Consider the following 18,961-nt stretch of genomic DNA (forward strand, 5'->3'; position numbering starts at 1 on the left):
ACCTCTTTTCAGTGATGCTAGTAATTTTTATAGATTTTGCTCCAAGAACATTCGATTCAATCTTTTGTATTTTTGCATTCTAGTGGATATCTTGGTTGTTTTAGGTCTAAGAATCAATTTTGTTGCTTAAGATGATTCATCATGACTTGTACTATCTATTATATTAGCCTTATGTCTCTTCTAGTCTTTTAGACATCATTTGTATGCATTTTTACAAATGCACTGAGATAAAGTGTCATATTGCTTTTGTATTTTTGTTTCAATTGTTTTGCCTTCTGATTCAAGTAGTGTTATTTGAGGACACTCATGCAGATTGATATATTCTTGGAATTCACTGTATTTTGTACTTTATTTTACATGCACTACTCATGATTAAAGTGCCATGGGGTGTTGATGTTTTTCCTTTATTTGTCATCTTTCTTTATCCAACGAGTGTTCCTTCCATGACATCAGCCTCATGATGTGTCTGAGATTGATCACCTCAGTACACACATATGTACTATTTTGTGCATCTTGATTGTGGTTCCTTAATATGTAGTTCTTTTGGCCCACTTTCCCAATTTCCTATCACCTCACCCTTGTCTGCATTATGGGGGTTCTTCTATTGTTTTTTGTGCTTCCTTAGTTTAATTGATGAGTGCTTTAGGCTTTTGTGTTTCATGCCATCTATATCTCTGAGTTCAGTTATTTGTCTTTGTGTACCTCCTCATTTGATGTAGATTACAGTCTTCTCTACCTAGTCAAGTTCTATTCCAATGTGGGTTCTTTAGATTAGCTTAGTTACGTTTGACAGAGATTTGCAGCTTCTACATGCCTTAGTAGTGTTCTTCATGATCATCTTTTGTTCCTATTTTTTGGGACATTCCCTAGTTTGGAGGCTTTTTAAGTCCTTCACTAGTTTCTTTTCAGTTTTACTTCCATCTCTTTTTGGATTAGGATTTTTCCCATGTGGTTTTCTCTATTTCTCATCTTTTTAGAGATTTGGTTGTGCTTGGGTACCTCATCAGGCTTTGTTGTTGGAACCCAAATCTACTTTTAGTAGTAGTTTCTAGGTTTTTAGCTACTCCCTAAGTTTATCTTAAGGGGGGTGTTAGAGTAATTAGATATTTCCTAATTAACTCTAGTTTACTTAAGCTAAAATTTAGGCATCTAATGATTAATTGTTTTATTAATTATTATTATGCAACCTAGGTTAGACCTTTTTAGGGTTTTTATCTCCTTTATAAGGATGATCTCTCTTTGTAATTATAAACCAATTCATTATTGACAATAGCAATTTATCTTTTTTACTCATCAAGAATGCCTCATCTATGGATTTGGTAATTTCAACCTCTATAGCTTTTGCCTCTCTCTTTCTATGATAGGTGTTTGTATGCAGATGATTATTGGGAGCTGTGGGGTTGATCTTTCATCAACTTCAACAAAAAACTAAGACTACCTCCAAAATTTGTGGTGAGAAATCCCCATGGTGTGGAATCTAGAAAGGAATGGAAAGCCACTAGCTCTACTATAAGGATGTTCAACCAAATATTGGAGTAAATGTGGTAAATCAAAGTTTAGTGATTTGGTTAAGGATGGTTGTTTGATCAAATGGGAAGACCTAATATCTAATCATGCCCTTCCCCCCCTCTCATCTTAGAACCTATAATATCATCAAGGATGCCTGGTCACAAGCCAATCTTCCCCTCTAATGTGGAACTTTCATCTATAGACTCCCCAAATTAAGATGGTCAATGGTTCCCTAGTAATAGATACTAAAGTCAAATTAGTATACATGTTGTTATTTGATTTCTTAGAAATTATCAACCACCTCAACATTCTTTAGCATATCAACCTTGATAAATATAATTTGAATAAGATGTTTTTATTATCTTTGACATAGAATAGTTGAACCAAAGATCACTTGTTTCTTGTGGCAAGCTATGCTACACAAAATCCCTGTCAAAATGGTTGATGGGAACCCCTTCATGCGCGCTGCCTGTCATCAACCTGAATCAATTAACCACATCCTGGCTCATTACACCTTTGCCAAGGGGGTATGAATTATATTTGGTATTAAGTTAGATTACCATATATCTCTCCTTCATGTCATGTTCTAGATTTACCTAAAAAACTTAATGTTTTTTGGTCAGCTTTCTCTTCTTTATAAGTTTGGCAATTGTGGATAATGACAAATGAGGATATATTTAAGAGTAGACTTAGGGTTCTTGCCAAGTCTATTGGAAATGTAAGAGGAGTAACTGAGAGGGGAGGGGTGAATCAGTTACTACTAAAATAAATCTCAGATCCCTTAGATGTCAGTACAGAAATGCAAACTGAAAATTGAATACTGTTGAAGCTCAGTAAACACACATAAAATGTTGTAACTTAGAAATAACTGAATTATCTTGGTAAATGGTTAACATATAAACTTTTAGATGTTGTATATGATTATCATTACTTTAATTGACTTGAAAATATATAAAAGAAAATAACATGAACACATTTGACACCAGGATTTAACATGGAAACCCAATTTGGGAAAAACCACCAATTGTAACTAGTTACTATTTTCGCTCTTCTAAAGTGAGCCCTGTTAGGATGCAACCCTATTAAAGGTTATAAAACACACTATTAGGTGTGACCCTATTAGAGGATTTAATCACCCTATTAGGAGTGGCCTTGTTAGAGGTCTTGAAACAATTTAATAGAATTGCCACCTTGTTAGAGGATTTGCAAATAGTTGTTAAGCCAACTTTGTTAAGAGATTTAGATCATTGCTACAATGGTTAGAGAGAAACAATGAGATGACCTAATTTGAGTGCAACTGATTTGTTGATTATAGATCTCTATTATGGCTTGTACTTGATCCTTCTTGATCAAATATATCTTTGCTACTCCACAAGGATATTCTGCTTATCCTTCAAATTTTCTTCCTCTTCTCATCAGTAAATCTTCAATAACATCTTCATGTATTACACACACTTTAAAATCACAACTTGACCTTATAATTATATCTTCCATTTTGTCAAGTTAGCTCAAATACAACTTAGAATAATTAATATTCATCACCTTATTTAGCTAGAATCAATAGATAAATTAATTAAGCTTAATATGTCAAAATAAGAAAATCCTTTGTTAGCTGACCTAGCTCGATAGAAACTAACTAAAAAATGATTTCCTTTGTTAACCAACAAAAGCTCAGTTAACATTGCAAACTTGTGAAAATCCTTTGGCAACCGAGTGAGGTTAGTTAGAACCAGTTCCATCAACTTTCCTTCATTAACTGAGTGAGCTTAGTTAACACTCACTTTCTGCATCTTTTCCTTTGATGCCTAAGTGAACTTGGTAGACACTACCTTTTGAACTAGGAAAACACATGAGTGCTCAGTAGACATAGAAAACTGTCTTCATTGCTCGAGTGAATTTGACATATACTAATTGATAATGATTATGACATTTGTATAATATCAAAGACAATACACAATTAATCAATTGTATCCAACAATCTCCCTCTTTGGTATTGATGGAAACACAACACGTCATAGCACAATGAAATTTTGGATTTAGACTTGAGAACTCCCTTTGTCAGTATGAGCTCTTCCTTTCACTAGATTCTTTCTTCTATCTGCAACAACTTCTACCAAGTTCATTCGAAAGTTTCTCCCTCTTTCAACAAACTTCTTCTTTGGAAAACTTCTCCATCTTTGGTTCCTTTGTTTTGGTTCCAAAAATTTCTTAGAGATATGACAGTCAACTTTTCTCTCTTTGATAACACATGCCAAAGATAATAATTTTTTAAATACCAATGTACCTTAAGTATTGATTCATTTGCAATATTCCCTTTGCTAATCCTGCACCAACTGATTGATCTTCAACAAGTTCTGGTTAATGCATCACTAGACTTCATTTAGTGAATTTTAGATAGGGGAATAACCCCTAGCTTACCTCTTCGATACATAAATGCACCCTTAAGTAATGACTTGGTGAATATGTCTATAATTTGTTCCTTTGTATTAACGTATTCCAATTTGACTTCTTTTTCTTGCACCAACTCTCTTAATAAGTGATATTTTATTGCAGTGTGCTTTGCTTTGGAATGCATTATTGGATTCTTTGATATATTTATTGCACTAGAGTTATCACAATATATGACTACTAGATCTTTGATCTCTATCTTTATTATTTTCAACAATTGTTTGAACCAAACAATGTTAGAGCAATTAACTACTGCTGGTACATATTCTGCCTCTACTGTGGATTGAAATGTATAATTTGGCTTCTTGCTTTTCCAAGATACTAGTCTTTTACAAAGAAAGAATACTCCAACACTAGTGCTTTTTTTGTCATCAATACTTCCTACCTAATCATCATCAATAAATACTTTCAAGTCTAAATTGTCTCCAAGTTTATACCATAAACCATAGTCTTCAGTACCTTTCAGATATCTCATGATTTTCTTGATTGCCATCATGTGATTTTCCTTAGGCTTTGTTGAAAATCTTGCCACTATTCCAACTACTAGAGCAATATCAAACCTTGTGTGTACTACATGCTACAATTTTCCAATCATTAATCTATATGTGGTCTGATCTACTTCATTGAAATCATCAGGGTTCTTACACAATCCATGATAGATCTGTTTCTTCTTTCAGCTATCCCATTTTGTTGTGGTGTACTAGGGCTGATACTTGTCTTTTGATTCCTCTTTCAATGCAAAAATTATTGAATTCATTGGAGATGAATTCACCACCTCTATCTGATCTTAAGCATTTCAACCTCTTTCCAGTTTCCTTTTCTACTCTTGCTAAATACCACTTGAATTTTTGAAAGGCTTTTGATTTTTCTTTTAGATACATTAATGTCATCATTCTAGAATAGTCATCAACAAAAAGAATGAAAAAATATTCTCCACTATAACTTTCTATTCCAATAGGTCCACATAAATTTGTATGAACAATTTCCAAGGCTTCTTCTAACTGATAATTTTTGCTTTTGAAGCTAGTCTTTTGGAAATTCTTGCATAGACCCATGTTAGGCTTCTTCAAACTAGGAATACCTCTTACTCTTCTATGTTTGCTTATCTTAACCAAATTATCAAAGTTCACATGACATAGCCTTTTGTACCATAACCAGCTTTCTTCTACTTGAGCAATAAAACATGAACAATCATTGAGATCAAGATAAAATAGATTACCTCTTGTTTGCTTGCTAGATCCAACAATATTTCCTTTTCCATCCAGTAGTTTGGCTTGTCCATTCATGAATTCTACCTTGAATCCAATGTTATTCAATTGTGCCACACTTAGTAGATTATGCTTTAGTCCTTCAATCCAATGAGCATTATCACATATAAGTTCTTTAGTCAATGAAATACATCCTTTTCCTTTTATGTTACAAGGTTCATTGTTTCCAAATCTCACACTAGCTCCATCATAATATTCCATGTGCTCAAATTTTATTTTGTCTGTAGTCATATGATATGAACAACCACTATCAATAATCCATATATCATTTTCACTAACATGAGAGATAAGTGCCATCTTATCTCCTTCATCATCAGATTCATCTTTCACAACAATATATACCATTTCATCTTCACTGTTATCAGAATCTTTAGCTATAAAACAAGATTTCTTACCTTTGTCCTTGAAGTTCTTGTAGTTCTTGGAGTCTTTCTTGCCTTTATGCTTATTGCTTTTCTTTTCATCTTTTATTTCCTTATCTGGACACCTAGTAGCAATGTGACCAACTTCTTCACAAGAAAAGTAGATCAGAGGAACTTTACCTTTGTACTTTCCTCTTCCTTTGGAGTACTTCATTGCAAGTAGGGCTTCAACAACTTCAAGATCACTGTCTAAACTTTCTTCCAATGTTCCTTCTTCTTCACTTCCTTATTGACTAGACCTTGATTTCTTACTCTTTTCTTTGAGTGAGATTTTAGCTTTAAAAGCATATTCAATAAATTTTGAAGTAGGAACATAGTTATCAAAGTTATCTAACTCAAAAGCTGTCAATCTTCCAACTAGAGCATCCAAAGATATTTTATTATTTGAATCACATCTCATTTCTTGAATAGTAGATACTCTAATTGCATAAATAGGAAGAAGAGTTCTAAGTACCTTGATTACAATTATTTTCTCTTCAATGTCTCCTCCAGATGATTTCATTGCACTTACACTTGCTTTGATCCTTTCCACATAGTTTGTAATGTTTTCATCTTCTCTCATTCTCATTTGGTCAAATTTTCATCTAAGGCTTTTTTCTTTGGCTCTTCTTACATTTTCATCTCCTCCATAGATATCTTTTAGTTTGGTCCACATTGCATGAGCAGTTTTGCAATCCTTTACCTCATTAAAATCAACATAACTGAGAGCAGATGCAATATTAGTCATCATGATATTATGATTCTTCTTTTCAACAATATCTTCAACTGATAATGTTCCAGTGGGAGTTTTGTATTCAACATCAATATATTTGCAACCTAAATCACTGATGGTAGCCAAATATAACCTCATAAGTCCTTTCCATTTTGCAAAATTGTCTCTGTTCAGTTTGGGAATTTCTCTTTTGTAAGATATCCTGATCTTTAGCTTAGGTCCTTGAAACCTTCTTTGCAAGCACCAAAAGCTCTAATACCAATTGTTGGAAATGTAAGAGGAGTAACTAAGAGGGGAGGGGTGAATCAATTACTACTAAAATAAATCCCAGATCCCTTAGATGTTAGTACAGAAATGCAAATTGAAAACTGAATACTATGGAAGCTCGGTAAACACACATAAAATGTTGTAACTCAGTAATAATTGAATTAGCCCGATAAATGTTTAACATATCAAATTTTAGATGTTGTTTGTGATTATCATTACTTTAATTGAGTTGCAAACATATTAAAAAAAAAAATGAACACATTTGACACCATGATTTAATGTGGAAACTCAATTTGGGAAAAACCACCAATTGCAACTAGTTACTATTTTCACTCTTTTGAAGTGATAGTTGTTAGGCACCAACCCTATTAAAGGTTAAAAACACACTATTAGGTGTGACCCTATTAGAGGATTTAATCAACCTGCTAGGAGTGGCCTTGTTAGAGGTCTTGAAACAATTCAATAGAGCTGCCACCTTGTTAGAGGATTTGCAAATAACTGTTAAGCCAACTCTGTTAAGAGATTTAGATCACTACTACAATGGTTATGTCAGTGAATAGATTGTCTTTTATGATCAAACAATAATTTACTCTATGCCCAGGGAATGGAAAATCCAAAAATATTCACAATAGTTGGGAAAACTTCATATTATTTGCTTTCCCTCTGCATTTATAGGTACAACTCACTTTTGTAAAATTTATCAATGGACTAAAAGGAGTTAAAAATAATGAAATGTACACTTTTTACTAGAAAGCGTAAAGGAACTCTCACATACTCTTGGATACTGAGGTAAAAATCCACATGCTTGTTTACAAAAATGACATGAAAAGCCCAAAGTCTCTTCATCAACAATGATCTAACTAAAAACTAAATACCATTATAATTCGAAGTAATCATACAAGAAAATAAATGAACATAAATTATGGAGAAACATAAATAGATTGTTGAGATAATGGGTGTTGCACACATTGCATAATATTGTTATATTGTATTATTTTAGTTTATTATGTAATGTTGCACCTAGATGGATGTGCAACATGTAAAGATTTCCATGGGATATACTTGATAAGTTGTATTGTAACATTGTGAAAATATTTCATGTAATTATTTAATACTGGGGAAAAGAATTAAATGCCCAATATTAAATGTGGGGTCAGTGGGTTAGGTAGCACATGGTTTATGTAATACCACTTAGTGGTTTTGTGGGACTTGCTACTATATAAGCAACCATAAGGGTAGTTGTTGTAGTGTGAGAAAGGGAAAGAGTCGAGTGGGACAAGGCTTGAGAGGTTAGCCAAGGGAGCATTTATGAAGGTTGGAAGCATGGCATGGGATGTGTGGATTCATGCTTGTTCACATGGATTGCTCGGTAGTGGCTATGGCTTTGAAGGCTTCCATGGTTGTATTGCAATAGTGTTTTTGCTGAATAATACATGGTGATGGATGCTTTTGGAGGCTAGGTTTTTCCCTCAGTGAGGGTTTCCTAGGGTATATCTTGTGTCACATTTTTTAGGTATGTTGCCTATTCTCTTGCATGTGGATTTTAATTCTGTGTTTATTCCATATCTATTATGGGTTATGTGGAAATGACTATATTCTTTGTTGCAAGTTTCCTTACATAGATATCACACACACCAGATTATCAATGTTCACAAAGTAACAATGATTGAATTGCTTCAAACACCAAGTTTAAAGCACGATCTATATATATATATATATATACTCAAAACTTTTTCCAGCCCATAGTCTTTCAAAGAGTTCTTATATATATACTATTTGTCTATTGCTATTTCAATTAAAAAAAACTAACTTTATCAAAGTATGCTCTAACTTTCTAATTTCTAACCCATAACTAGTTAAATGCTCCAACATTTATAGATTCTTACATATCCGAAAAGGCCTCCATTAAAGCCCATCTTTTCGGTTAAAATAGTTACAATCGATAAAGACAATTTTTAAAATAGTTTCAAAAGAAACAAATGAAAAGTACTTGATCAAACTAAACTTCATCGCCATTTTTCTTCTCCTCGTCCACGATTTGCTTCACTAGCATCCAACTCCTGAAGGTACTTGTGAACTCTTGCATCACATGAGAGTATGGATTCTTCAAACTTGGCAACTTGGATCTGCAAACATCCTTTTTCCATTTGAACTCTTTAATCTTTAGACTTTGCTGTGGCATGAGGTTCCTATTCAAATACAACATGAATTCAATATTTTCCAGTGTAGTGAAATCACTAGCAATGGGTGTGTCATTGTTTTTGATTTTCATAATTTCATCATTAAAACTTTTTGTTAGCACCTTAGAGTCCATATTGACATCTTCAATTGTGGAATCCCTATAGGATTTACCACATTAATATCTTTTAAAAGCTCTTTGTGCATCCCAAAAATTTCATTTTCAATTGATTGCATTTCTTCGATGGCTTCTCTATAGATGGATTCTTTCTAGCCTATGTTATTTTTCAATGTTACTTTTCAGGACAAATAGCATACATGAATCCATGGTTTTCATATGATTTTTGCCCAAAATTTTTAGTACTCCATATTTTTTGACTTCACTAACCTAAAACATGATGGCTTGACATCAATTTCAATTGGCCTCCCATCCTGGTGCAAGAGTCTGAATCTCATCTAATAATGTTTCCCCCTCAACACACATAGTAGTGAGATATAGAATAAATTTGTTGTCCTCTTCAATTATGGAGGTTATCCAGTCCTGCATCACATCCAAGAGTAGCTTTCCTTTCTAAATTTGTTTAACTAATTGCTAGTTGTCTACAAAATTAGGATCAAAGGACTGTGGGGTTTGAACCACTGGAAGAGCACCAAGATTCACCAATGAATTTATATAGGTAGCCATGGTCACTACCAGTGCCTTAAGTTCCTTCTTTTCTTTATTGTCCTTTTCTAATTGGGTTAGCATGTGATCCACAGAGAACTTGAAAAAGTGATTACTTGTATCCCTGTTAATGGTTCCTAATTCCATAGAAGTAACCATAAGACTTTTGGTATTAATTTCCCCAGATTCAGTCTTCTGTTTATACGTGGCTACTTTTGTTGTTATCTTCCTAGTCATTGGATCTTTGATCAAATGAGCATTAATTTTTAAGTTCTTAACTTTGGAGCCACGAGCTATGTATTTGGTGACAATGTCTTTTACTGGTGTAGACATAGGTTTTAGGTTCCTTTTCTTGTTGACTAAATGGGATAGCCAAGATGGAATTATGGGATTAATGGAGATTCCTTGGGTTTCTCTGGTAGGAGTCATGAACTTGTGTTGGTCTATCCTAGGGGTTTCAATTAAGTGCACATCACCATTAGGATTATCTAAAAAACTAAGTCCATCACTTAGTTCCTATCCTTGAGCCATCACCTTTTCCTTCTAAATTTCTTGTTGCATGAGTGCCTCTAACTTGGTTTTGGACCTTGTCCTAGGAGTTGTATTTTGTGCAAGAGATGGAATTCTTTTCTATCTACTAGGATTCAATACACTACCTGCAACTGGAGATGAAACCAAAAATTTAGAAGTTAGTGGTTCAAAAAAATAAACTATTTTTTGGAGATTTTCTAGATTGTTGCTCATTGACCGTCTTCATGCTTCTTCTCCTTAGCCAATTGTCTGTGTGAGTAAGGATGGATCTAGTTCTAAAATTTATGTCATCTTCTTCCTCTTGATTGTAATCCATTTCTAGTTGTTTTGACTCATTAGCTTCTTCCCATCCTAGTTCAACAATGTTCAAACCAGCTTCAACTACTCCTTCTAATTGAAACTTCAGCTTGAGGGAACTAATTTGTTGAAGTGTTAACCTTGAATGATCTCTCTTTAAGACTTCTTCTTCATTTTTGCAATCCTACCACAAGTCTTCCAAATATGGTATTGTAGATGATTGGCCTTTTAAATCAAGAATTTGGGCCGCAAACCCTTTGCTATCAAAATCCCTCCTTCCTTGATAGGATCCAAAACTAAAATCGAGCAAATTAATTCCAATGATTGGGGCTTTAATCATGCTGCTATAGGTTAAAGGACTAAGTTTAATAGGGAAAATTGATTCCCAACTTTCTTGGGGTAAATTATCTTTAATCACTTAAAATAATTGTCTGCAAACTTTGGCCAAGACAAAACAATCAAGTGCATAGTGAGGCAACTTCATTGAGTCTTATTCAAACCCACCCACTCTTAAATAAGTGAATTTAGGAAACTGGATGAAATAGCTTCCATAGTTCTAAATCAATTTTTGGGCTTCTAAGGATAACCTTGGCATGGGTGCCTTTTTCAAACTCAAATGCACACTTTCTATTAACACATTGTGCATTTTCCTAAAATATTCTAACACCCTGTCCCTTTGGAGTAGAGGGCAGCATTGGTAAATGATTATTTCTTCACTCCAAGTTTCATGTGGAAGGGAAGTGGTGTTACTGACACAAGAAATGCAATATGTGAGATAAGAAGCCATGTAGAAATTTTCTTTAGATTCCTTAGCATGTTTTAGCTAGCTCCTAAATGAACTAGCAATTACTTCAGCCCAATCCAACAACTTTTATCCTTTTAAAATAATCTCCACATAATGATACATCCACTCTTCAAAAATAAAAACATCAGCTGAACCCTTAATCCAATGTAACAAAACCATGAGGTCATGAAAATGGGGTTTCATATGGTCTTTAGTGACTACTTTGGGCAGCCTTGAACCACCTCCATAATTGGTCACTATCCACTTCTTGGCTAGGATGTTACGGTATTTACTAGGGCTTTCCTGATACTCAGCTAGGGACTGGATAGGAGTAAATGCAGTAAAAGTACATTTAGGTAAGTGTAAAACATGTGCACTTTCCTAAAATCTTCTAACACCCTATCCCTTTGGAGTAGAGGGCAGTATTGGTAAATGATTATTTCTTCACTCCAAGTTTCATGTGGAAGGGAAGTGATGTTACTGACACAAGCAATACAATATGTGAGATAAGAAGCCATGTAGAAATTTTCTTTAGATTCCTTAGCATGTTTGAGATGGATCCTAAATGAAGTAGCAAATACTTCAGCCCAATCCAACAACTTTTGTCCTTTTAAAATAATCTCCACATAATGATACATCCACTCTTCAAAAAGGAAAACATTAATTGAACCCTTAACCCAATGTAACAGAACCATGAGGTCATGAAAATGGGGTTTCATGTGGTCTTTATTGACTACTTTGGGCAGCCTTGAACCACCTCCATAATTAGTCACTATCCACTTCCTAGCTAGGATGTTACGATATTTACTAGGGCTTTCCTGATACTTAGCTAGGGACTGGATAGGAGTAAATACAGTAAAGGTACATTTAGGTAAGCATAAAACTGGGGAAATGTTTTCCCTAGAAATTGATAACACAAGTTTTCCATCCTTGTTCAAGATTCTCTTACTTCTCACATCATAGTGATCAATAGAAAGTTGGAACAATTCAGGACTCGATAGGATAGGAGGAAAAGTTGTGGCTTCAATCAGACTGTTGGTTAAGATTCCCATACAACCATTCACTTTGTCGACCTGTTCAAGGAAATTAGCTTGAAATTTCTCTACTTTAACACCCTCCAAATTAGTGTCACTAATGATGGGTCTTTTACATTCCAAACTTGAAACATTCCTGAAGAAATGCAATACAAACTTCATCTCAAATAAAGAAATTAAAGCCCAAAATTGATCTTTTCTTTGAAATGAACACAAATGATAGAACAAAGGGAGGGATTTTCTATGTTCTAACCTATAGCTTGTTGAGAAAAACTAGGCCCTTTTCCTTGTCTCTCTATCGCTTCTCCTTCAAATTATTCTTTGGCATAATAAACAAACGAGGAAACTTATGTTCTTTTAAAGGAAGAAGATAACATATAGGTGAAAATACAACCTCATAATGACACATTCATGAAAAATTAGTTGCGACTAGATCTGCACGTTTGAAACTTGATGACAAGACCCCTTATTAAATAACTTCCATTATGGTTGTCCTTGCAATGATTACTTTCATCTGACAAACAATCTTTTCTCAAGTGAAATATTTCCCATCCCAGGTCATGATGATGACTTCTCTCATGCTCAAAATTAAGGTGCACTTCACATTATTACCTCCTGACATATCAATCAATGCCTCAAGAACTAGGAATATTTTGAAAATCATAACCAATTCCCCTCAAAGACTTTAGTTATAGAACCATTTTGAACTGCTTCGAACCGAGATTCAAAGAAGTTCGAAGTACTTCAAAAGAGCACTTTTATAATTCTAGGAATGTATCACCTATAGGAAAATGGTTAGTATAAAATGCTTTGGTTGAACTCCTTTGAACTAATTTAAATTAAGGTTCAAAGGGGTTCAAAGAGGTTCAGAGTATAAAATATGTGACAGACAGTGCAGGTGACTTCATACAATGTTTGACGGCAACCAGGAAACATGAAATCAAAGCAGGCAGTTTCAATAACTAAACTAAGCATGCATTGGGGAAGCATAGAAAAATTAAATAATGGTGACTTTGAATGGGCTAATAGGGGCTCTGAATAGGGACTGGGTACGCGAAGTACACAGAGAACTCATAATACTGGAGACAAAACTAGCACAAGAAAACACTTAAGTGGAAAACAATGAAAAAAGAAAGGGAAAAACATGACAAAAAGCTAAAAGTGGAGTATGTACATGACTAGGAATTTTTAAGGAATTACATCTTCATTAACTTCAGATCTTGCCCATTATAGGTAAAGGGCAGAACTATGCCATCTGGGTAACTCAGGCAAAAAGTATTTGAACCAACAGTTTCTTAAATGACAAATAGACCTTTCCAAAGAGAATCAAATTTTCCATGCACTCCTCTAGGTTCACTCGTTTTATCCCATAAAAGAACTTCATCCCCCTTTAGGAAATTATGAGGTCTAGCTTTCATATCAAAAATTTGTTTTACCTTCATGTGATGTTTAGTAATATGATCAACAAGCTTATCTCTTTCTTCTTCCATTTTGTCAAATACATTACCTTTTTTTCCAGGGAGTCTTGGAAAAAACCATCCTCCATTATAGACTGCAATTTTGTGGCAGACAACTCTAGAGGTAGGGCACTTGACCACCTACTCCATACACCAATTCAAATGGGGCCATGCTAATAGCCCTTTTAGGGGTAATCCGGTTAGCACATAATGCTTCATACAAATTTTAATGCCAATTTTGGGGGTTATCAGCTACCAATTTCTTCATTATAGCAATCAGGATTTTGTTACTAGATTCTGCCTGTCTATTCCCTTGAGGAAAATAGTCTAAGGAATGACCTAATGATATGCCATGTTCATATTAGAAAAAGGAGATTTCTTCAGATGAGAAATATATTTCATTGTCTGTTACTAGTTTTTGAGGAACCCTAAACCTGACAAATATGTATTCAACTAAGAACTCACACACCACCTGAGAGTTGGCCTTCTTAGTTGGTATAGCTTCCACCCACTTGGTGAAATAATCAGTAGTTGTTAATATGTACACATGCCTAGCACTAGATGGAGGATTTAGTGGCCCAATAAAATTGACACCCCATTGATGGAAAGGTTCATCAATCACTACTGGTCTAAGGGGTAAAGCTGCTAACTGAGGATGACCAGTAAAAAGTTGGCATTTTTTACAATTTTTACAAAAGAATAAGCATCCTTAAACATACCTGGCCAATAGAAGCAATTTCTGAGGATTTTAGGAGCAATTACAGTAGATGAACAGTGTCTACCACAAACATCTAAATGATATAATTACAACAACTTTTTCTGTTGCTCTTTGTCTACACATCTCAGAAAGGTCTTGTTGGAGCTCAAAATTGTAGCCCAAATTTTGAGCATTGTTAGAAAAAATTGAGCCCTATAAACACTTTTAAATTCCTATGTACCCAGCTGTACCGGTGAGCCCCATGAGGTGTTTAACATTTCTAACACCCTGCATTCAGCCTGTCTACACGTTCCATGATGATAGGTTGTCATTCCGAGCCATCCCATGAAGTCCCATTTCAAGCATTTGTCAAATTTGCATTTTCACCTAAGTGTCAAACAGTGACAGGAGGACGTGTTTGCAAGTGAATATTCGCATCTAGAAATGCTTCATAACTCACCACTTTGGAAGTGTTTAGTGTCCATACCCGAGAACCTATGTTTCAAATTTTGAGTCATCTTGAGTCCATTTGTCTAGGTTTTGAATCCCTCAAAGTTGGTAGTTTATTGTTTTCACACATTTGCAAATTACATACATTTTTGGGAAGCCCTATTTGACTTGTAATAAATTTTGACCAGTTGATCGAAATGCTAAAATTCTTTTTGCGCTGTATTGTAGAGGTTAGAGACTTGTTGTGTTTCAAGTTTCAGCCTGTGACGAATCTGTTTGATTAGTTTTCAAACGTGATTCCAAATGAAATTTCTATCTTTTCACTGTTATCATTATTTGCAGATTGATTGGAACCCCTGTTTGAGATGTCATATCTTTGTACCTGTGATTGGTAGGACTAAATGGTTTGTTCCCCTATATTGTCCACTGAAAATACTACAAGTGTGCTAGTTTTTAGAACTTGATGAATCCATCTTCACACTTTACCAGGGTCATTCCATTCACAAAAAATGATATTTTAATGATGTTCTCTATCCTGCAAATCCAGGTAGCCAACTTTGCGCCCTCGCCAAATTTTCTCTGTGATTCATCATAAGCCCAAATCACATGTTCATACTCACCTCATGACAAAGATTTAATGCCCCAATTTTCTTTTCCCATGTGCCTGTTTACCCAATTTTCCAGGCCAAATCTAAACCCATTTAATTGTTTTCTGTCATGTTTATCTGCAAGTGTTTTTAAGTGGTCAACTTTGACAACGAATATCTTTTGACTAAGAATTCTTCATGAGACAAGATTTGACGGGGTGAAAGTATGTGGAATAGAGAATCAATGTGTCTGATTTCAAAGCTTGGTCAGGTGTTTGGGTCAGTTTTCAAAGTCAGTCAAAGGACCTCCTGGCACCAGTTTGCAGTTTGCAGATAAGTGATAAAATGAGGTTTTAGTGATCACTCAGCGGTCAAATTTTGATTCTAGCCAGTTTGAAAAAGTTAATAGGCCACTTTACTATATTAGTTGTTCGAAAATGAATTTTTTTTAGCCAGACCCACTTTGGGTCCGGCTGATTCCATCTGATGAGCCTGTTGTTACGACATTAATGAGATGCCCTAGGTTTCCAAGTTTTTCTAATAGGTTTCCACAGTGATTTCATTATTATTATGATGATAATATGTGGTATGTTTTTCGAACATAATATATCTGTGGTTATCCCCACTTGGCATTTGAAGACGCAAAGCTTACAATAAGAAGGATATTGTTTTAACACAAGGCATCTACATGGCAATAGAATTTTTAACACACGTCATATGGTATTGGTTAATACGAGTGCACATGTTTTTATGTTGAAAGTTACCTCCTTTGTTTCTTTACAAACGTCTCTTAGTGATGGTCAAACAAATTCACTCAGTGAGTTTCAAGCTGGGACTGCTCAGGCTATAAACAATGTCAAATCAGAAGCTGTTTTAAGGACAGTTCTAGAGCCAGAAAATTGGCCATTTAAGACCAAAGGTGCGCAATAACATAGAGAGTCCACACTAGGGCAGTTCATGTGAGAACAATGAAAGAAGTGAGGGATAATGCATCTGTTGTTTCCATATGACAGGGGAAGACGTTTTGCAATTTAAGCCATCTAAGGAATACCTTGCGCCACTTTGTAAGAAGAAATTGGCCTTCATCATCCATGAGATGTACTTCAATTTTTGTTGTTGTTGTTGTTGTTACATTGGATACATAGAGCAAGAAAGCACCCCCACACTGAAGTAAGATAGGGGAGTTGGCATAAAAAAGAAGGGGGAAATAGAGCTCATGTGATGAGACCAAGCTGCTGATGAAAAGAAGCTGAACCCATATCACAAAGGCAAGCCTCGCATTACAAAGAGAAACCACCAGTTTGAAAGAAAGACATGAGCCTCATGCAGAAATAAAAGCAGTCCATGCATAGTAAATAGAAAGATGCATTAAAAGGGCAGAGGCCTGCGCTAACACTAAAGCTGCCAAACATGAGATGGAAACAACAGATATAAAGAGGATACGCACCCCAATATGCAAGAGACCGCAAGTAAAGAGGAATAAGAGCACAAAATGCTTGCAATGTGAATGAAGAGCAATCTAGCATTAACCCATGCCAATGTGCAGAGAACCTGCAACTTCAAGATAGAGGGGCATTGAAATTAGTAGCATGTGTTGATAGAGAACAGGGCACCGTTGGTGAAGAAGAACTCACGCATGGAGGAAGCCGCAAGAGGCTTAGAAAGAACTGATGGGGACACAACCCAAGAACATAATGGACACAACAGAAAAGGGAAATTATATTAACTGAGAAAATAAGCTAGCACAAATAGTACAGAGAAAATAAACTTCAAAACATGCCCTAAGGGCTTACAATAGCATAAATCTGGAGAATATTTCTCCTTTTTGCACCTCCTCTCAAACTCCACTCCGAACTGCCTTTTACAATGCCAGAAATCTCCTTAAATAGACCCCGGAGGGTTAAGGACTAGGAGTACATTCTAGAAAGTGCTAGTAGGCATCCACCGACGAAATAGAAGGTTTTGGAAGCTGTGTTAGAAGTCGGTGCAAATCTAGAAGAATCCAGAAACGGTAACCGAACTTCCGGGAGGCATAACTTTTGAACCGTAGCTCCGATTGACGAACCGTTTTCATTTTCAGAAAGCTCTCGAAGCGCTCTATAGCCTTATGGACCAGCTTTTCTCGTCCCCCATTTTTTGACCCTTTTCGAGGTCATTTAATGCCCCAAACCTGACTTTGAAGCATTCTTAGGAGGTCTCCAAAACCCGAAAAACTGCAATAACTTTCAAACCGTGGGGCTTATTGACCTGATTCTTTTTCTGGAATGCTCTAAATCATGATTACATTCATTTGGCCAATTCACACCTTCTAGTTTATCAAAATGATGCCCCAAATACATGCTCCTATTTTTTTGAGATTTTTAAACGCACTGATAGTTGAACTATGAGAGTTGGAACCTTTATTTGAGCCAAATGGGTATCCAAAAATGTAAAGACATGAAACAGAAACTAAGTCTAAGTACATTTTTTTGGGTGACACAGGATTGCCCTTATACCTCTGGATGCTCCTGCATCAAGAACCCATGGCACTAGGGAGGCTCCAGATGTTTTAAGGAACATAGTCCATGCCTTTTATAAAAGAGCAGGCTCCACCCGCATTGAAGAATGGAGTCAATTTTAAACACAGTGAAAAGGGAACATGTCATGAGGTTTATCCCATATTGCTCACAGGACAGATGTTATATGTCCTTAAATACAAGAACAAGTAATATGATTTGTGTCCTAAGAGACAAACCTTTTAAAGGTAGCAGAGAAAGAGGTGCCCCCCCTGTGCACTGGATGTTGAAGCCTATTGTATGATGATGCCAACACGATTTTAGACAAAGATGCGAAAACACTGACGTGGCGGGAAGTGCCCGGATCATGCCACACATCTCAATCAAATGGTGCCCACTTCCCCACAATAATAAGGTGCGCCCAAGTTAAATAATGTAGGAATGCGGGCTTGTGCCATGTGGTGGTGGGTCTCGGGTGCAATGACGTGGCAATCCTAGTCGATGATGAGGTGGCAATAACGAGCAGTTCATGGCGGATGCGTAGGATGCTGCCACATGGCATATCCGACCGTTAGTGCATTCCTGCAAAAGAAAGTTGCCTGAACATTAAAAAATGGGAGAATGTGGGCTTGCACCATGTGGAAGCATGCCCGCTAGTGATGATGTGGCAAATGGGTGACCAATGGTAGCGTGCCACATGGCACATGTTAGGGTCCAGGTGGATTAAAAATAAAATAGTTTAAATTGTCTTCTTAAAATATTTTTCAAGAGGGTTTGTATGTGCAAGATTTTTTTAAAAATAAAAAGGCATTAATTGTAAAGTTCAAACATTAGAGAAATTTACAATTTTTGAAAATTTAAAAAATGCAGACCAAAGTTTTACAGCAGGGGAGTTGTTTTCAAACAGACTTTCAGGGGGTTTCTGAGATGTGAAATAAGCAATGTTATATATCGCCGGAATCATGAGAATCTAAATTTTTCAATTTTGGAATCAGTTTTTGCACAAGAAGTAGTCCTTTCAAGTTACATGAGGTTTTCTCCCAGGTTTCCAACTTGCAACCGATTTCAGGTATCAAAGTTCAGAATTGTTTTATAAAATGGTAATGACCTGAATAAGCATAAAATATGGTGAAAATGCAGTTGGGGTAAATTGTAACTACT

This window comes from Cupressus sempervirens, chromosome 5 (genome assembly GCF_028749045.1).
Source record: "Cupressus sempervirens isolate cs-2001-9-10 chromosome 5, ASM2874904v1, whole genome shotgun sequence".
In the NCBI taxonomy this organism is placed as follows: domain Eukaryota; kingdom Viridiplantae; phylum Streptophyta; class Pinopsida; order Cupressales; family Cupressaceae; genus Cupressus; species Cupressus sempervirens.